The following is a 21,268-nucleotide window of genomic DNA, read 5'->3' on the forward strand; positions in this document are numbered from 1 at the left end:
TAAATACTCTCCAATGCATAATTGTAGTACAGATGTTGTCTTTCACAATTCTCTCTGGGACAGGCTATTTCAGAAGAGGTTACTTGTACAACTTAATTACTTTTCAATTCTTCTGAAGTATTTTGTTTTTCTTTTTTGCACTTTTCATGAATTTATACTATTTTAACTTGAGAATATCTAAAAAATATTTGCGGTGCAATATTTAACACATGATTCCTTTCATAAAAAGGCTTACTAAGAATATTATCAACTGATTTTATGAGGCCAGTTCCACCATGATACCAAAACCAGTCAAAGACAGTACAAAGAAAGTACCAACACCCCTCATGAACAGAGAAACAACAAACCTCCACAAAATATTAGCAAACAAAAGCTAGCAATGTATAAAAAGAATTATACACTGTGACCAAGTGGGATTTATTCCAGGGATACAAGGCTAGTTCAATATTCAAAAACCAAGCAATATAATCCACCATTTTAACAAGCTAAATATAAAAACCACATGGTCATATAGATTGCCTCAGAAAAACATTTGACAAAATCCAACATGTGCTCATGATAAAACAGTCAGCAACTAGGAATACAAGGGAACTTTCTCACACTAAGGGCATCTATGAAAACCCTACAGCTACTATCATAATTGATGGCCAAAGACTAAATGCTTTCTCCTTAAGATCAGGAACAAGAAAGGATGTCTACTCTCACCATTGCCATTCAACACAGTATTAGTTCTAGCAAGTACAATAAGGTGTAAAAAGAAAATAAAAGGCGTATAGGTTGAAAAAGAAGAAATAAAGCTCTTTACGGATAATGAAATAGTCTACACAGAAAATCCTAAGGAATCTACAGAAAATCTGCTAGAACTCAATGAATTCAGCAAGGTCACAGGATAAGAGATCGACATACAAATAACAACAGTGTTTCTACATACTAGCAATGCACATGCGGAAAGTGGATAAACACGATATGATTTACAATCATTCAGATAAAATAAAATACTTAGGTGTCAACTGAATAAACATGTATGGGATATATATTGAATTTTATGAAATGATGAAAGAAAATCAAAGAAGACTGAAATAAATTGAGAGACAAAGCATGTTCATGGGTTAGAAGGCTCAACATAGTAAATATGTTGATTCTATCCAAATCCCTACTGAAATCCCAGCAAGCTGTTTTTAATAGATATAGACAAGCTTATTCTAAAATATTTATGTAAAGGCAAAGGAACTGGAATAGCTAAAATAATTTTGAAAAAAAAAGAATGGGTTGAGTTATTTGTAGTGAGGTGGATGGACATAGAGTCTGTCATACAGAGTGAAGTAAGTCAGAAAGAGAAAAACAAATACGTATGCTAACACATATATATGGAATCTAAGAAAAAAAAAAAAAGGTCATGAAGAACCTCGGGGTAAGACAGGAATAAAGACACAGACCTACTAGAGAATGGACTTGAGGATATGGGGAGGGAGAACGGTAAGCTGTGACAAAGTGAGAGGGTGGCATGGACATATATACACTACCAAACGTAAAATAGATAGCTAGTGGGAAGCAGCCGCATAGCACAGGGAGATCAGCTCGGTGGTTTGTGACCACCTAGAGGGGTGGGATAGGGAGGGTGGAAGGAAGGGAGACGCAAGAGGCAAGAGATATGGGAACATATGTATATGTATAACTGATTCACTTTGTTATAAAGCAGAAACTAACACACCATTGTAAAGCAATTATACTCCAATAAAGATGTTAATAAATAAATAGATAAATAAGGAAAAAAAAAAAGAATGGGATGAGAGGCATCACTGTACTTGAGACTAGGGCTTACCATAATGCTGCAGTAACCGACACGGTGAAGTATTAGCAGAAAGCAGACAAGTAGATCAGTGGAACAGAAATAAAAACAAAACAAAACAGAAACAGACCCACACAAGTACAGCCAACTGATTCTGACAACAGTGAAAATACAGTTCAATGGAGGAAGGCTCATCTTTTCAACCAGGAGTGCTGGGGCAATTGGACATGCACAGGCAGAACACTGAAATTCCACCTAAACATCACACCTGAACAAATTAGCTCAAATGGATCAGAGATACAAACGTAAAATGTAAAACTATAAAATTTTAGAAGAACATAGGAAATCTTCAGGAGCTAGCCTAGGTGAAAAGTTCTTAGACATGACACCAATAGCTAAAATTAATAAATTGGACTTCATCAAAATTAAAAACAGAAACAAAAATAACTTTTGTTCTGCAGAAAACCCTATAACAGAGCTCAAGCTTAGACATCACTATGTCAGCCACCGGCACATCCCCCAGGGGTCAGGCCAGAGCTTGGCACCACTCGCACATCATCCTCTGTCTCACATCTGTCCACCTCATCCCACCGACCAGATGCCAAAGCCAGGCCTCTCTCCTCCTCTATCACACGAGTCTAAACTGCCCTCAACCCTCTCTAGGACCTGCAGGGCTGTGAGACCTCAGTGATCCCAAGGACCCCTCCCCACTACTCCTCAGTGATCCTGAGGACCACCCCCTCCACTCTCAGTGATCTGGAGGACCCCCACCATCCTAATTGAGCTCCAGGGTCCTCCCTTATAATCGATTCCCCACACCCTCCACAAGAGAGACCTTTGTCAAATGCACATCCGATCACGATCCAGACCTGATTCTTTGAGACCCCAAAACATTAAAGCAGATTTGACGGATCAGGTGACCCAACAGCTGAACTGGGGTGGGAGTTGCATGATGCTGAGTGTGCTGCCCTCCCAGCCAGTGTCTGTGTGCTCCCAAGGGCACAGCTGGTGGGCGTCCAGGCCCCCTCTAGCTACAGCATGGCTTTAAGCACAATGTTGAGGCCAGCAGCATCCCCTCCCCTCCTCCCCCTGGCCAGCAGCCACCACCGGGAACCATGCTGCTTTCTACAGTGGGTGGGCACTAGCCTGAGTGCTGGATGTCCCCACCCTGCAGTGACAAAGCCACCCAGTGGCGGCCACTTTGGGGAGCAGGACCTCCCATTCACGTGCTGTCCCTTCTTCTGCCATTGCTGGTAGCAGGACTGCCAGCATGTTGAGGGTCCCTGGACCACACAACAAAGAATGACCAATGAGATGAGGGCTCAAAGGGATTTTAATTTGAACTCCGAAGGGAATACACCATCATCTGAGGCTCTGAAATAGTGGAGTCAAACATGTCCCCAAAGACACACCCCTTCCTGAAGGCAGCACCAGCCCTGCTAAGCACAGGCATAGAGTCTGACCGCAGGCCTGGGGGGGTCACAGGGGCATACTCGGGGCTGACACCCAGCCTTTATATCCAACCACATGCCAGGGGAACTTACCATCACCGGTCACCGTGACGGTGTTTCAAAACTGTAAGCACACATGAATTTGAAATTTAGGGCACATGGTTGGATGTAAAGGCCAAGGAAGAAGTTCCACCCCGTGTCTCTGTAGCCCTGGTCTAACACCTGGTTTCTTGCTACCACAGTGAGGAACTGGCGTGTCTCCTGCAGGATTCTTAGGAAGAACAAAAGTGTCCACATCCATGAGAAAAACTGACCTGGGATCACTGACTGTGAGATGTAGACTCTTACATCAAGGCTGAGATCCTCACGCATTAATTAAAAGTCTTAGTCGCTTGATTGGGAGTGATATGATTTGTATCACTTACATAGATACAAAATGGTAAATGACACAGGAAGTTGCTTTATTTACCTAAAAAAACCAATTTAGGGGTTATTTTTTCGTTGTTTTATGTTTTTAGCTCTTTAACTTGGTCAGAACTGAACTAAACAATTTGCACAAAATAAAATCTCTTTTGATAATAAAACTAACTAATTTTAACTGGTATTCACCATTAAAGATTTCAAGATACAGGCAGCAGTTTCTGAAATAATTTTACAGAATATTCAACAGTCACAGCGCAAAGCTCACTCTGCAAACAACAGAAGTCTGTTTTTTATTGGAACCACCAAAGGTAATTTTGAAGGTTATCAAGCTTCCTTTAATGATAGACATACCATGAAGTTAACTAGACTATTTCTCTGTCTATTTATTTCTTCCTTTCATAGACACCAGTAGTTTTGGAAAATACACTTTTAACTCTCAGGTTTCAGAAAATACCACACACGAACAGGAAAGGTTAAAATCTATACTACTGCCAAATGTTCTCGAACATTTAGATTTCACATGACTCGACCGACTATATCCCATTACCTCAATTTCCTAAAATAACTTTTTAGAATCGGTGCAAACTAGCACATAAAGGGATACCCAAAATGACGGGCTAGTGATGGTTTCACACTGGTGGGACCACCAGTCCTGTACCATCACCTGTGCAAGACGGAGATGTAAAGGCTCCCCTCTGCCAAGCCCAAAGGAGTCAGTTGCTTAGGTCGCTATTAAAGGTCGCTGTAAAATACAGTACCACCTTTCAATTATCTGCTTAATAAACAGAGGAGGGGGCTGCAGTGCAGCAGAGTATCACAGGGTTTGTGCCAGAAGATGTGGGCCAGGCCCCCTTTTCTTATTAGTCAAGTTGAGACCCTAGGCCACATACTTAACTTGAACCTTGGTTTCATCATCTGTGACAAGAGGGTAACCCTGTCCCTTCTCTCCCACCTCAGAGGGTGTGGAGGTGATGCTGACCGAAGCCTGGGTTAAGTCATGAGGTGCCCAGGACATGACACATGCATGGCGGGTTTCCTTAGCACCCAGGGCCGTCCTGAGACAGAGCTTAATACAAGTGCAGCCTCTGCAGCACGTGACAAGCAGTGATAATGTGGCGGGCCCACCCTGCCTCTGCCCGTCCCCGGGGAGTAAGGGGACATGATTCAGCCTCTTACCCAGAGTTGGTTTGTCAGGGCAGGACATGCCCTGTTGGTGGATGACATCACCTGAGCACAGGGAGAAAAGGTTACATGAGCCGCACAGCAGACAGGGGGATACCAATTGCTCATTTAAGTGCAGAATCCACCTCTGTAAAGACCAGTTCTCCCCTCTCAGATGTCTGAGAATAAATGCTGACTAAAGTGCCTTTGGATTCTTACCTGAACCCACATCAATCCAAAATACACTCTATTGCCATCAGGGCTTATTCTCTCCTCCTGGGAAACCTCAGTCTGGCCTCTACTTGCCCGGCAGAGTGCATTTTGGGGAAGCCGGAGGGTCTCCTAAACTGAAGCGCTGCAGTCCCGTGACCCAGCACTTTCACTCCCAGGTGTGCTCCCAACAGAAATGCAGCTGAATGTCCAGCAGAAGACATTGTCCAGGATGGCCCCCTGCTCCAAGAGCCCACCCTGCAAAACCCCCCCAACATCCATCAGCAGGGAATGTCATCTATTCACACAGCACTGGGAATGAACGAGTAACAATGACACATGGGTACCTGGATGGACCCCACCAACACCCCAAGGAGCCGAAGGAGCTGGAGGAAGAGCATGCGCTGTGGGATCTCACAGACGGGAAGCGCAGCAGCCACGCGGGTGTGTGGCATGAGATGTGGAGGCAGCGGTGGCCCGGGGGGCAGTGTGATCACAGGCACGTGCTCAGTTTGTGTGTGCGCTTATGCCGTGCACCTCTCTGCCTGAGGCTACACTTGCACAAAAGGCTGCAAGTCAGGGAGAGGGGACGGTTCTGTCATCCACTCCCAGGAGTTGGTTTTGTCAGGCAGGCAAGAGGACAGATATCCTCAGCCAGTAGTGAGGACAACTCCTGGGGGACTCACTGCGCCCCCTGCCCTCTGAGGGCCAGTTTCAGCAGATTGTGCCGTGGGGTCAGGGGGTGTGGGGCAAGAGGACCCTCCACAGGCCAGGAATTAAGGCCATTTAATCAGATTGCAAATGCACTCCGTATCCTGACAAGATTCATGACTCTCCAAATTTATAGTGAGTCACCTGTGATCTTGTCAAAACTGTGACAAAACCCTGACCTACTTAGTGCTGGGAAAGCGCCTGGAAATGACATCGCCGCTTCCCTATTTAAAGCATGTCTCTCATGACTGAAGCAAGAACGGAACAAAAGAAAACCCCCAATTCATCGCGTTCCAAAAGATGGGTTTACCTTTGCTACCTGTCCCCAAAGATCCCAAACGATAATGAAACATAAATTGCAATGAACGCTCCTGGTACCCATAAGGGAGGTCTGAGATGCTGCTGGGTGCGTGTCCAACCTCACAATGCAGCTGTGCAGACCTCACTCAATAAAGGAAACAAAGACAGGAAGGCCAACCAGGCCTGGCCGCCCTGCACTGCCCCCCAGGATCACCCTCCCGACGGCCAAGGGAGACAACACCCTAGAAAAGTGCCTCGGACACAGGGAAGCCAATCTCACCCATATCCTGGGGGGGATTTCTCTTGGAAGCTTTCATCTTCCACGTGACAAGAATTTTTAAAATGGTTTCTTCAAAAATGAAAACTACAATCGAGCCTTCATTAACCTGGTCTCTTTAAAACACGTTCTGACAGTGATTTTTTTCTACCTGTGCTATGTTTCCAGCTCTTCCTTTAAAAATTTATAACTTAAAAGTCAGACAAAGACAAATATCATATGCTATCACTTATATGTGGAATCTAAAATATGATACAAATTAACTAAGCTACAAAACAGAAACAGATTCACAGACATAGAAAACAAACCTATGGTTATCAAAGGGGAAAGGGGCAGGGGAGGGATAAATTAGGAGTTTGGAATGAACAGATACACACTATTATATACAAAATAAACAAGGTCCTACTGTATAGCCCAGGGAACTATATTCAATATGCTGTAACAAACCATAATGGAAAAGAATATGAAAAAAAAATTACAACTTAAAATGAAAGTGGATACCATGTCCACTTGACAGGCTCACAGCAGGCAATGGTCATGTTTCCTGCAAACATCTGCAGCAGCATCGCAGATGGGCCCTTGCTGGGCTTGATGACTACGCACAAACCCTGGCTGTGTCACAGTAATCCTTTTTGGCCTGTTTATTTATTTATTTCTGTCTTATGACTCAAACAAAATAGTTTAAGGACTAGCAGGGCCAGCCTGTCACAATCAGCGTGCAGCCCATCCTGTGTGGGGTGGGTTCTGAGCTCGCACCAAAGTGCCTTCGATGACCTGGGATGCCCCGGAGTCACGGAGGCTCCAGCTAACACAGGGCCTGTGTGAGGACCGCCCTGCCAGGCCGGTGAGTGGGACACACCCTGGAGCTTTCAAATCAAATCCCCTCTGTGAAGTCCAGCAAAACCTACAAGGACACGCTCACTGTGATGGGAAATCTGAAAACCAGGGCAGGACAATGACCCTTCATCACCTCCTCATCGTCTGGAAACGTCTTTCACAACCTCCCAGAGGACTTGAGCTTTCCTCTACCCTCAGACCCTGAGCCAGGGCCATGAGGATGGGGGGTGGGGGATGGCCCCATTCTTGCCTCCTCCACAGCCTCTCCTTCTCTGGACCCCACAGGCAGAGGCTGGCCTGGTGGTCCAGGTACCCACACCATGGCACAAAATGCAACAGAAAAGGAAACCAAGAATCACAAACAGTTCCACAGCCCCCCGACACAGCTGCATCTGCCTGTCTCCCCCAGGTCCTGACACACAGCCCAGGGGCTCTCAGGACATCTGATTCCACAGACCATAGAGGGCACCCCCAAAGGGTAAGGATTCATATAGAGGCTTTGTTTTGTTAAGTAAGAAATATTAAATTACAAATTAAACCCTCCCAACCTTGCACAAGGGTAAGAGCTAGTACCAGGTAGACAGGTGGGCCCCACGGAAGGAGAACTGAGGCAAGGTCTTCCCTGCTCTGTGGGCACGGCGCTTACACACATCCTGCAGGTGCACTTGGGCCCTGCTCACCAACTAGGGCGCCACCCGAGGCCTCACTGTCCCTGTGAGCCAGAGGCGAGGTCAACTCTTACAGAGCGGCACACATGGGAGTCCGGAGACGCTGCTTCCCTGCAGCAAGCCAGCCATCCAGTCTCCCCTGCAGAGCCTGCAGGAGGCTGCTCCTCCATGCTGGGCTCCCGAGATCCCACAAATATGGTGGCTCCTTGCCATCCAAACACCTGCCTGTTCCCATCTTACTGCTTGTTTTACAACAATAATAGTAATCTTACAAAGCAGGATCCTTTGATATGTCAGCCTTCCTCATGGCACAGGGCCCTGGGCATCCCCGCACCTGCCCTGGACAGCGTACCCCTGAGCCCTGACATGTGCACACACCTTGTCCCACCCTGGGCCTCTCTCTCTCAGGGGAGGTGAACAGGAGAGGCTGCTGAGTGGCACGAGGCCTGGGGCTCCGTTCCGTTCTGCCCATGCTCAGCCCCAGCTTTCCAGCAGGCAGGTGAATGTGTGTGCACCCAGGAAATCAGCCACCTTCCCAATCCTCTGCCCTCGTGAAGCTGGCTGCACGCTGGCTCTGACCACACGACATGCCCCAGGGGGACAGGGGAACCAGTTTAGCAGGATAACCATGACTGGCACCTATTACAAATCCTGAGACCTTGGGCAAACACCCACTGTGAGGGATGTGGCCTGCCTGGGAGTCCTCGACTGTCCAGTGCTCTTCCCACCAGGCCCCTCCTAGCATCTCTAGAGACACCTCTTCCCTTACGGCAACTTCTATCCCTCCACACTGATGTGTCAGGACCCCAGGCTCTAACCTGGTCCTACACACAGTGAGGAAGGGCCTGTATAGGGGCAGAGAGGCCAGCATTCTGAGTGCAGTGATAGAGGCCAGCAGACCTTTGGGGCACTGGTGGATCTCCCCCCGGAGGAAGAGGAGGAGGGAGAGGAGGAGGAGGAGGAGAGGGAGGGGGAGGAGGAGGGGGAGGGGAGGGGGAGGGAGAAGAGGAGAGGGAGGAGGAGAGGGAGGACAACTGAGACGGGGAGGGGAGGAAAAGGAGGAGGAGGAGGGGGAGGAGGAGGGGGGAGGGGGAGGAGGAGGGGAGGAGGGGGAGGGGAGGGGAGGAGGAAGAGGGAGGGGTGGAGGAGAGAGAAGAGGAGGGGGAGGAGGAGAGGGAGGACAAGTGAGATGGGGAGGGGAGGGGAGGAGGAGGAGGGAGGGGAGGAGGAGGGAGGGGAGGAGGGAGGGGAGGAGGAGGGAGGGGAGGAGGGAGGGGAGGAGGAGGGAGGGGAGGAGGAGGGAGGGGAGGAGGGAGGGGAGGAGGAGGGAGGGGAGGAGGAGGGAGGGGAGGAGGGAGGGGAGGAGGGAGGGGAGGAGGGAGGGGAGGAGGGAGGGGAGGAGGAGGGAGAAGAAGAGGGGGAGGAGGAGAGGAAGGACAAGTGAGACGTGGAGGGGAGGGGAGAAGGAGGGGAGGAGGAGGAGGGGGAAGGCGGAGGAGCCCGGGGGCTCCAGCACACAGCTGGGCGCACAGTCCTGGGGCTGCTTGGGAGGCAGTTGTCAGGGCCGCAGCCCCAGGGGTGTGGGATCCAGGCTGCTCCCTTCTGCTCCTCTCTGCTGGCGCCGGCTCTACCTTCTGCAAGACTGGGTCTCCAGCCTCCTGCCCCTACAGCCCTGCTGCTCTTGTCCACTCTCCCAGAGGCCCACCCACTGTTAGTTGCAGTCCCTGCAGTCTCTCTCCAGCTCCTGCCTTCTGGGTCTCTCCTGTCATTCCCAGGTGCCTGACTTCTTCCATATTCCTCAATTCAAATCCCCAAGAATCCTGATCTCTGGAATCTGAGCCACACAACCTCTCCTGGTGCTGAGCTCATCCCACTGGGCTGTGGGCAGCCGCTATTCTGTCTATGGCCCAGACTGTCCTTTAACTTCCTTTGGTGGAGGCCCGTGGAGGAAGGATGTGGAATCATAAACTCCTTGGGTACACTGTTACCAACTAAGTTCAGAAAGCTGGTATGATCGTGTGTGAAAGAGACCAGAGTAAAATCACCCAGGTGGCCCCCTGAAAACCAGAAGAACAGGACAAAAAGGAGGACTCTGGCAGTGGCATCAGGAACAGGAACAGGCTTTCCTGTGTGTGGTGACCTGCCACGCTGCGCGGGATGACCCATCATCTGACCTGGAGCGTGTCCCCTGCAGGGCCATGCACCCAGCCCTCAGGAGCCCACGATCGATCCGTTATCGTTCACCGACTACAGCACGTTCAGCCCATGCAGTGTCACGTAGCCGTAAGGACCTCACTTTAAGGCTATTTAGTAATGTAGAAAAGGCTCAAGAAATAATGCCAAGTGAAGAGGAAAACAAAACCAGAGGAAAAATTCTTTGCACATGATTACTTCTTCTCCAGTGGGTATTTTTCCAAAGGGTATTTGTTACTTTTGGGGAAAAGCAAGTCTTTAGACACAATGTCTGTTGAATGAATGAGATGACAGAAAGTCAAGGGCAGCACAATTTTGCAAAAAATTAAATGCACAAACAGAGTCAATAAAATGCCGAGGGTTGCCCCACCGCTCCTTGGCCTGGAGGGGACACTGTAGAGTCCTCCCTGCCCTCCTGCCAAGCTACGATGAGGAAGCGGGCTGCCCAGCAGGTCTGCCAACCCTTCTGGGTGGACGAGGCTGCACTGAACGAGCCATGTGTGTCAGGGCAGCAGAGGTGGTCAGACTGCAGAGGAAGTTCAAGATGTAACAGGGACACCTGGGGACATTTTACATAAATGCACGACCACTTTAAACCTTCCAGGAGTAAATACAGTTACCCCTCCGTATCCATGGAAGGTTGGTTCCAGGACTCCTGAGGATACCAAAATCCACAGATGCTCAAGTCCCTTATATAAAATGGTGTCATATTTGCAAATAACTCACTGAACATCCTCCCCTATTCTTTAAATCATCCTTAGATTACTTATAATACCTAACACAACGTAAATGCTGTGTAAATAGCTGCCAGAGTACAATTAATTCAAGTTTCACTCTTTGGAACTTTCTGGAATATTTCTTAGAACATAATTGATTGTGGTTGGTTACATGCATGAATGCCAAACCTGAGGATACAGAGGGCCTACTGTACAGTGATCGGAGACTTGGGCTCCCGAGACAGTGCTGCCTCGTTCCCAACGCGCAGTAGAACAGTGTCCAGAGCAGGACGGTGGCACACACTTGCCCACCACTGAGCATACGATGGAAATGAATGAAGGGTGCAGGAACATGTCAGAGCATGACGGGGGCTCTCCTGCACTGAGTACAACACATGATGGTCCCACCCTTTACAACCAGGAGAAGAAGGCTACTTGTGAAGGCTCCAGGTCACAGTGACATGGTAATGAGTGCTACACTCCAGGGAAGCAACAAAATGACCTCAGGCTCCCAAATCTACTATGTGTTTGTGTGTGGGGGGAGGTACTGCAAGGCTTTATGGGGGCACTAATGGTGCAAGGGCTTGCAACACAGCTAAGTCCCTTCTTCTGGAAATCTAAAGAGCTCTTCAAATGTCATGGCCATGAAAAGCACGGTCACCATGAGGAGGCGTCCCGTGGGTGAGATGCACCAACACACGAAGACTGGCAGCCCGCCTTTTGGGAGCTCCTGGGAGAGCACACACTGTGATGTAGGGCACAGTTCACAGGTGCCGTGAGTGAGGAAACTGTAAAAGGCACCATAGGAGAGGCAGGGGTTGGCACTGGAAGGGAGGGCTCTGCATCCAGGGAAGGGCAGGGGAGCCAGCAACCAAGATATGGCAAGAGAACCATGGGGTGTACCTGGGACAAGGGGGCGGGGGTGGGCCAGTCTGCTTGGGGGAAGTGTCTAACCCTGAACTTCAAGTAATGGTTCCCCAGCTCTAGGCAATACTCTAAAATGCTTTGTGATTTTTTTTTTAAGTTTTCTATAGTTAAAACCTCAGATAACATCCACATAACAGGCTCAAGAATACTCCAGCCATCAGTGTATGGTCTGCCTTCCTCCTTTCTCTGCGCTGACTCAGCACTGATTCCTGAGGTATCTTGTGCTCTTCTACACCCAATGCTTTGCATTTGATCAGGTTGATATGATAAAAAGAAGCAAACAAAGGAGCTTCCAGAAAATGCAGCAGACTCAGTTGGGAAAGGCCTGCCAGTCCTTTGCCTCTGTACAGCCGACAGAGCCCGCCGATGGGGCCAACATTGCTCTAGCCACCACAGGGCACTGTCAGGAAACCGCTCACCAGGCATTCCCAGGCCTCGGCACACAAATGTACTGGCCATTGCCCTGTCCTTTAGTGGCTCCACTCTCCAAGCTGGTCCCAACTTCAGAGTGAGCCACCCATTCAATAGGTGAACAGGATCTGTGTCTTGTGACCAGTCCTGTCCTGACGCCCCACCCACTGCATCCCCGCCACATACAAAGCACTTCCACAGCCCTCGCTGTAGGTTGCATGACAAACCATTGAAGGGCAAAGGCTCAGAGGGCACTCAGTTCAGACAGCCACAGTCTCCAAAACCACCAACCCGAGGAGCTGACACGCAAGGTGACCCTGGACTCACAGCCCCCTGGAGACCTGACAGAAGCAAATACAATCTCACTGGCCAGATGCACACACCCTAATGCCAAGCAAAGACAAGGCTGCAATCAAGTGAGGAAACACAAGAAGCAGCGACTCCCCAAGAACAGGGCCAGCAGACCCAGCAAACAGTAACATCAGACAAAAACCCCTAACTCACCACCATCGAGAAGTTCAGGTAACAAATTGTGAATCAGAGACCATAACATACTGTTTTAAATGATGGATTCAAGCACTTCTTAAAGTGATCAAAACCCTAAGTAAACAATATGATACCTTTCAAAAAGACCAAGGATATGGGAAATTAAGAGCATTTATGGAAATGAGCAACATAATCACAGAAACCAAAATCCAAGTGGCTGGTCTTTACAGTGGGTTTGATGTGGGTTGGGCAGAGGGCAGATCAGCCAAGTGGAAGGCAGCACTGAGGAAAGCCCTTAGACGAAGGCATAATGCAAGAGAATCGCTGAAAAATCAGAACGATGGAACAAAAAGGACCAATAAATGACAAACTGAGAGAGGAAGGAAGAGAGGGAAGTGGTAACAAGCAATCTTTGGAGAGCTAAAAGCTAATGTCATGGAACTGATCCCAGCATGAATCATCCCTGGGGGAGGCCCAGAGGAGCAGGCAAGAGGATAGCTCGTTCTCTCATCTTCCCAGATGTCCAAGGAAGCTTCAGGAAGACGACAAGGCTACGTTCCCTGAGGTCTCACACATTCTGGTTGTACAGGTGACCCCGGGATGTGGTCTTTCTCAAATACCAGGTACATTCTGTCCTTCCTCCACACTGGCGAAAGCACAGTGATCATTTCACCTGATTCTTGAGTGCTACTGACCTTCTGTCTACAGGGATGCAGGGCTTGGCCCTGCTGGCCTCTCTGAAGCCATGGTCCACCAGTTACTCATCCCCATGAATGACAACCCTGTGGACCCTACAAACTGGAAGGCAGGCAGAGAAAAAGAAAAATATTTAAAGACTCCAGTTTACTATCTTTTTAGTGCATGGTGGATTTCTCTCCCAGCAACTGAAGACGTGAGCAGGGGCATTCCTCTCCTTGTACACTGCTTGGCTGGCAGGCAGCCCAGAGGCAACAAGCTGGAGGGGCTCTGTGCGCATAGGACAGCCCAAAGTAGGTCTGGCTGGGGCAAAATCCTCACAAGCTCTCACTCCTCAGGATTTAGGGCTTCCTACTTTTAAGTTGCCACGGCTTTTAAAAGACAGAAAAACACTGCAAAACTAAGGGCTATTAACATACAACTATTTAAAATTGAATATTTAAAACAAACATATCTTAGATTGCTGCCAAGTAAGCTGTTCCAAACATAGTTGGAGCCAACAGATTTGCGCACACAAAGAGCCTGTAAAAGAATGCCAAAAGTTCATAAGCTTCAACTCAGCCCAGCAAAGTAAGTGCACACCTCCTGGCTGTAAAGGAACAGGTCAACTGTGAAGGCAGCTTGTGCTTCGTAAGACAGACAAATGGCATTCCAGGTGCCCCCAGACCGGCTCAGCGGGCAAGTGGGGACGAAAGGTGACACCCGTCTCACAGGATGTCTGTGAAATTTAAACCAGATAATGTTGGAAAAACACATGGCAATCACTGGAGGCTATTCTACTGTTTAGGGATTACAGCATTAATGTAATATTCATTAGTGATTAAAGCAGCAAGTGTTCATTCAAGGCTTTATTGATTAACGTCTAAAAAGCCACATAGATTTCTGAGATACAGGCAGTGAGTCCAAGGCTGCTGGGGTGTGGCAGGGGTAGGATCAGGCCCCAGAGGTAAGGGAGGCTTGGGTCAGATATCCAGTGTGGCACTTGTCTGCCTCCTTCCCCCAGGCTGCTAGCAGGGGAGGCCTGGGGGCCCTCGGAAAGGCCAGATCTTTGTACAATAGCTTGTCTAATCTAAACGAAGGGCTTTTATGGAAACATGTTCTGGAGTAAAACAAAAGCTCTTCTTAGAAAAGGAACCACAAAGTCACAAGTGCTGAACAATGCCCAGCCCCCAAGAGAAACGGCGACCCCATTCCTCTCTCTCAAAGCACAAGGAGCTCCCCAAAGATTATAAGCAAGATCCCTAGGCATCTACACCACCATCCACCAGACAGCAGTTTCCAGGGACTGGCTTACTCCTCCACGCTTGCTTTGAAAGCCCCCAAAACAATGAAAACGGAGAGAGAGAACTAGAAAGAGAAATATATTCCACTTTCAACAAATCAGGAAAACAGACACTAGCAGAGAGCACAAATCCCTGGGTGGACCAGACCAATGGAACCAGGAACGCACAGAGCAAGCCAGAGCCCCCATCCTGACCCCTGGGGAGATACAGACCTTGAGATGGCTGCTTGCGAAGGATCACATAGACATGGGAGCAGAGCCACTGAGCAGACCGTGGCCTGTGGACTTGGCCTCATACACAGAGAGAAACAGGCAGCAACTATGGGATAGAAGCACAAAGACCTGCTAGGAGCAATGCCCAATTTATACATGAAGATCTGGGGAATGCAGCCCTCCGGCTGGGCAAAGGAAATGTATTCGGAGAGAGTGTATTCCAGACCACAAACTTGAAATGAAGTGCACCCCCATCCTATTCTTCAACAAAGAACTGACTAAAGTCACCAAGTAACCAGCTCTGGAATCAGGCACAGAAATAGGGTGGGGGAGGAGGGTAAGCACGGGCAGACCCAGAGGAAAGCCTCGTAAGGAAATAGGAGAAGAGCTTTTTTAGTAACATACCCCTCACAGTCTCTGTAAGCTTCCTATTATTACTGCAACAAATCACAACAAACCTGGTGGCTTAAAACAAGAGAAATGTATCATCCTACAGTTCTAGAGGTTAGACCTCTGAAATGGGTCTCACGGGGCTAAAACCAAAGTATTGCAGGATGGTGTTCCTTCTGGAGGCTCCGGGGGGAATGTGCGCCTGCCTTTTACAGTTTCTAGGGGCTGCTCTGGTTCCTCGGCCGGTGGTCCCCTTCCAGGAACCGCATCCCCCGACCTCTGCTTCCAGCGTCAGGTCTGCTCTGACTTTGCCCCTCCTGCCTCCCTTGGGGTTACATCAGGCCCACAATGGATAATTCAGGCCAATCTCCCCATCTCAAGATTCTTAACTTAATTACATCTGCAAAGTCTCCTTTTCCATATAAAATAACATATTCCCAGGTTCTGGGGATTGGGACATGAACGTCTTTGGGAGTCATGATTCCAGCCACCGCAGGAAGCCCCTTTTTCCTTGCCATGTCCAGCCTGGAGGGCACACACATGCATTGGCTCATGGCTTCCTGCTGCCAACAACATCAGTACCAGTCTGATGCCTCTCTGGTCCTCCCTCTTCCACTTTCATGGACCCTCTGATTACACTGGGTCCACTCAGGATAACCCAGGATAATCCCTCTACTTCGAGGTCAGCTTGTTAGCAACCTTCACTTCATATTCAATTTTACTTTTTTCAATTCCAATTCTCCCAACATATTCACAGGTTCTGGACATCAGGATATTGATATCTCTGAGGGGCCTTTACTCTGCCTACCACACTCTCCTAAAAAGATTTTTAAAAATCAAAGAAGAGAACCAACAGAAGGAGAAGAAGAGCTTGGGAAAGAAATGGAGAAAAAGAAAATAAATGAGCTAGGGATGATGACCACATTATAAGCCATTAAAAAATAGAATAGGGCTTCCCTGGTGGCGCAGTGGTTGAGAGTCCGCCTGCCGATGCAGGGGACACGGGTTCGTGCCCGGGTCCAGGAAGATCCCACATGCCGCGGAGCGGCTGGGCTCGTGAGCCGTGGCCGCTAAGCCTGCGCATCCGGAGCCTGTGCTCCACAACGGGAGAGGCCACAACAGTGAGAGGCCCGCGTACTGCAAAAAAACAAAAAACTAGAATAAACACAATCAACCAAACAAAGACACAAGCAAATGAAATGGCAAAGGATGTGAAATATCAAGTTTATCAAAGAGATGACAGATATAAGACCCAGAGGAAATGCTACATAGATAAAGTGACTTGTCTTTGTCAGATGATAGGGTATATTGTGTTCGGTTTAAAAGAAAGTGATACAGAAGATGAGCATACAGAAACAGCCTGGAGAAGTTACTGAATCAAAAAAATCATATGAACATCCAGGCAGAAGACAGGCTGAGCTCAAATATCTTCACAATAATGCTCAATGCTAAAAGACAGAAATATTTCTATAAAGTTTTAAAGGAAAGAGCGTGACTCAAGAGTTTTATACTCAGGCAAGAGATATTTTGAAGCTTGCAAAAATTCTCCACTGGGAGTCATGAGCCATTCGAGAGGAGAGCGGGGGATCATGACCAAGAAACTCTATCATGAACTCCAACAACTGAAAGAGGAATTGAAAGAAAGGCCTTGAGAATTCCTCAAAAATTACAGATAAAGGACCAGTACTGTGTGATCCATCTAAATGTAGCACGAAGACCATGTAACTGTGGAAAATGAGGTTTCCTACGAGGGGGCAAACAGTATGTGTCTAGACCATGTAAGCAATGGTGACATAAAAAGCAAGACAGGAGGAATGGGAGGGTGGGGGAAAGAAGGGTGGGCATGCACTTTAGTCATCTTTCAAAGCAGAACTGAACTGATATCAGTCAAGGCAGCTGGCAAACATATTTCATAGTCTCCCCCTAACTTTACAGGGACTGAATGGAGACTATAGCTTCTCCCCAGTCAATTCTTCCTCCTGAGCACCTGCCTAACCCACATGGCAGGGAGTGGACAGAGGGACACTACTTCCTGCTCATGGGCCAGCCCTACTGCAGGAACTGCCACCTGGGAGGGGCCGGCCACTACGTACTCTGGGACTATGGTTATCACTGGCTGGCCCACCCAGCCCAGGGAAGGAACATGCTGGGAACTCCAAGATAGAAGACACTAAGTTTAAATTCAGCAAATCCTTCATTATTAAATTAAATAAAATTTAAATGAGTACATTTTATTTTTTTAACATCTTTATTGGAGTATAATTGCTTTACAATGGTGTGTTAGTTTCTGCTTTATAACAAAGTGAATCAGTTATACATATACATATGTCCCCATATCTCTTCCCTCTTGCATCTCCCTCCCTCCCACCCTCCCTATGCCACCCCTCTAGGTGGTCACAAAGTACCAAGCTGATCTCCCCGTGCTATGCGGCTGCTTCCCACTAGCTATCTATTTTACATTTGGTAGTGTATGTATGTCCATGCCACTCTCTCACTTTGTCCCAGCTTCCCCTTCCCCTTCCCCGTATCCTCAAGTCCATTCTCTAGTAGGTCTGCATCTTTATTCCTGTCTTGCCCTTAGGTTCTTCTGACCTTTTTTTTTTTTTTTTAGATTCCATATATATGTGTTAGCATAGGGTATTTGTTTTTCTCTTTCTCACTTACTTCACTCTGTATGACAGACTCCAGGTCCATCCACCTCACTACAAATAACTCAATTTCGTTTCTTTTTATGGCTGAGTAATAGTCCAGCTCAATACCAAAAAAACAAACATCCCAATCCAAAAATGGGCAGAAGACCTAAATAGACATTTCTCCAAAGAAGATATACAGATTGCCAACAAACACATGAAAGAATGCTCAACATCATTAATCATTAGAGAAATGCAAATCAAAACTACAATGAGATATCATCTCACACCGGTCAGAATGGCCATCATCAAAAAATCTGCAAACAATAAATGCTGGAGAGGGTATGGAGAAAAGGGAACCCTCTTGCACTGTTGGTGGGAATGTAAATTGATATAGCCACTATGGAGAACAGTATGGAGGTTCCTTAAAAAACTAAAAATAGAACTACCATACGACCCAGCAATCCCACTACTGGGCATATACCCTGAGAAAACCATAATTCAAAAAGAGTCATGTACCAAAATGTTCATTGCAGCTCTATTTACAATAGCCAGGACATGGAAGCAACCTAAGTGTCCATCGACAGATGAATGGATAAAGAAGATGTGGCACATATATACAATGGAGTACATTTTATTTTAAATAGCACATATGACAGTCTAAAAAATGTAATAATCTCCAACATGATTAAGTGAGAATAAAGGAAACTGGAGAACAATGGACACTGTATGCTCCTATGTGTTTAAACATGAAAAAAGGAAATATACATTCTTGGGCATCCACAGAATATTTCTAGAAAGGTACAGAGGAGCAATTAACAGCAGGGCCTCTTGAGAGAGGGACTGGGCCTGGCATAAGAAAATGACTCACATTTTACTATATATTCTTGTTTTACTTGAATTCTGTTAGCCTGTGCACATACTGGCCGTCTCATTTTTTTAAGAAAATTGAATAAGCAAAGGAGAAAGGGCAAAAACTCATATGTCCCTATTTCTATGGAGTAATACCTGCCCTCCCACCTTTCTGTAGGGCTGGGGACAGGATGTGGCAAGTTCTGTATTAGCTTTGTCTTTCTAGATTTCAGTATTTCTTATGGATCGTGTTTTACAAAAAGTGTCCCCAAAACAAATGGTTTATGCTCAAAACACCAAGAGCAAAGTGCAGACAAACAGGTTCTCCTACCTCCCCTCCCCCTCCCCCCCACATCAATTAAACTCATCAGTAGTCTATTAAAAAATGAACATCGATGACACACAGTGGACAAAAGTTTGAAGGATCCTCCGGTTTGCTCCCTAAAAAGGAAAATGCACAGTGAATTCCGATGAATGTCCAAAGGGTCCAGACTGCCCTCTCCTGCTCCAGGCTGTTCTGTATCCCAGAACATCCCACAAACTCAGGAAGATGGTGCTGGTGTGACTCGCTCTGGAGCTCTCAGAGGGTCTCCTCTGTTTCCAGGGTGACCTCTCTCTGATCTCAACACAAGCACCTGTCCACCAGCCTCTGTGGTCCTCACATCAACCCCGCGAATGGAATGAGGCTCCCCCTTATTCCAGACGTGGGAACAGAGGCTCAGGGCAGTAAGACACCTCCCGGAGGTCCCCAGCGATGGGGCAGGTCTCTTCCCAACCCTGCTGAAAAGGAATGAACGCCCAGTTGGTTAGGGCTCCGTCCTGAGGGGAGAGGAGCCTGGAGAGAAGCTGTAGAGAACCGACAGGTACCCCTGGACCTGCTGTCACCTGCAGGGACGCAGTGGCTGGGAGATGACCTGACCCAGCCAGGGACTCACAGCAGGAGGCAGCACCATGGAAACAGAACACAGTGTGTCTGACCCCAAAGCACAGCCTCTCCCATACCCGTGCCCCCAGGGGGCCCAGGGATGGCAGTGTCCCACCCCCCACTGGCCTGGGCACTCAGGGGCTCCTCTGCAGGCACTTGGGTGCCTACAACCTCCCCTGTGCACTCTCTGGAAAGCAGAACATGTTGGGGATGCAGGACCCCATGGGAGTGGCTGGGCAGAGCAAGTGAAAGGCCAGCAGGTGGTCAGAGCAGGGGCCTGACCTGGACCCACTCCACTCAGTGCCCTGAATGTGGGGGCCCATCCAGCAGACACTCATGGGCTAACCTGGGCCAAGTGCCTGGAAACACACTGGGGAGGATATGGCACAGCCCCAGGGAATGGGCACGCAGCCTCAGGCCTGCTGGGTCCCTCCGAAAAGTCCCACAGCCTGACCGTGGCTGAGCCCTGCCTGCATACAGCCCATGAGTCTAGCTCTAGCCTCCTGGGCTAGCAGCAAACGTCTGGGGGCTATTCTCCTCTGTGAACCACCGGGAACCACCTAACAGCTTCATGCAAATTCTACATGTCTCCAAATGACTTAGGCTCTTTCTACATTTCCTCCAGGTTTTTATTCTTGCTTCTGAAAAGTAACTACAATAACAACAACAAAAACCTCAAAACAGTTTCTTACATTTGTATAGTCTTAATTTACAAAGTACAGCCTCATATCTAGATGAAGAAACCCAACCTGGACTTGTGAAGGGCTCTGCCTCCCTGGAGAATGTGCCTGGGTGGTGGAGGCCCCCACCCCACCTGTCCACCATGGAGGAAGTGTGACTCCTGCCTGGCTGTGCTCCGCCGATGTGATGCCTCACGTGCAGACTCCCCTCCAGCCTGGTAGCTGCCCAGAGATCATGCAGCGCCCCAGTTTTCCTTATGTCACTCATGCTCAGCCTGGGCCAGCACCCAGGACCCTCGGGGAAGGTGTGCTGCTGGGGCGACCAAACACCCATGCAAGAGGTGCTTTCTCATGCCTTTGCCCACTGGTCCACGAATACCACCAGGAATTCGGGGCAAAATGTCACTGCCCATCTCTTGGGCAACACAACGAACTGATGGGAAGAACATGAGGAACCTGGTCTTCCGTGCTGCAGGCTTGGCAGCTCTGTGAATTTAGACAGGTTGTTCCATCATGCTGGGGAGTAGATGGCCAACACACCCTCCTGCTCGGAAAATGTCTCTGCTTCTCTCTTCCTCCCTGTTAGGAAGAGTGTGACAGGAAGAATGCAAACTTTGGGGTTGGGGAAGAGGGGTCTGGGTCTCCAGACTGCTCCAAACACACCCTCAAACACTAGACTCTCCCTCTCTCTGGTGCCCTGGGCATCGCCCTACCCAGAGGGTAAATACTGATTGCAAGTCTGTTCTCAGTAATGCCCACCCTCAGCTCCCTCTAGGGACCCACACCTGGTCTCATCCAGAGCTGGGGGGTGGGGAGGGGAAGGACCACAGACCTTCCACGCTCATAAAGGGCTGTTTTGCTGAGGCAGCAGTGTTGAATCGTGAATCCCCACTTTTATCATCACGAGTACAGTGGTTCGGTTCCTTCTTGGGCAACTTTTGCAGCAGAGATAACACCGAGAGGGGACATTGACAGAGAAGGTTAATTAATTTCTTAAAAGAAAAAAATTTCCTAGCAGTACTTTATCCAGAAAGCATCGT

The 21,268-nt window shown here is 48.3% G+C and overlaps 1 long non-coding RNA gene across 2 annotated transcripts in view; it reads right to left on the bottom strand.

The window, feature by feature from the left end:
* The window catches only part of LOC109552613 (uncharacterized), a 253,921-nt gene that overhangs the window by 223,424 nt on the left and 9,229 nt on the right, over nucleotides 1–21,268 (bottom strand). Inside the window, exons 3-4 of one of the 2 annotated variants that reach the window (XR_002179504.3) lie at nucleotides 21,061–21,163; nucleotides 18,977–20,807 (exon numbers count right to left, since the gene is read on the bottom strand). The exons of the other annotated variant lie outside the window; for it this stretch is intronic. This is a non-coding gene — a long non-coding RNA (uncharacterized lncRNA). Of the gene's footprint in view, nucleotides 1–18,976; nucleotides 20,808–21,060; nucleotides 21,164–21,268 lie in introns of those variants that run through there. 2 annotated transcript variants of the gene reach the window in all.

Source organism: Tursiops truncatus, chromosome 2 (genome assembly GCF_011762595.2).
Source record: "Tursiops truncatus isolate mTurTru1 chromosome 2, mTurTru1.mat.Y, whole genome shotgun sequence".
Classification (NCBI taxonomy): Eukaryota; Metazoa; Chordata; class Mammalia; order Artiodactyla; family Delphinidae; genus Tursiops; species Tursiops truncatus.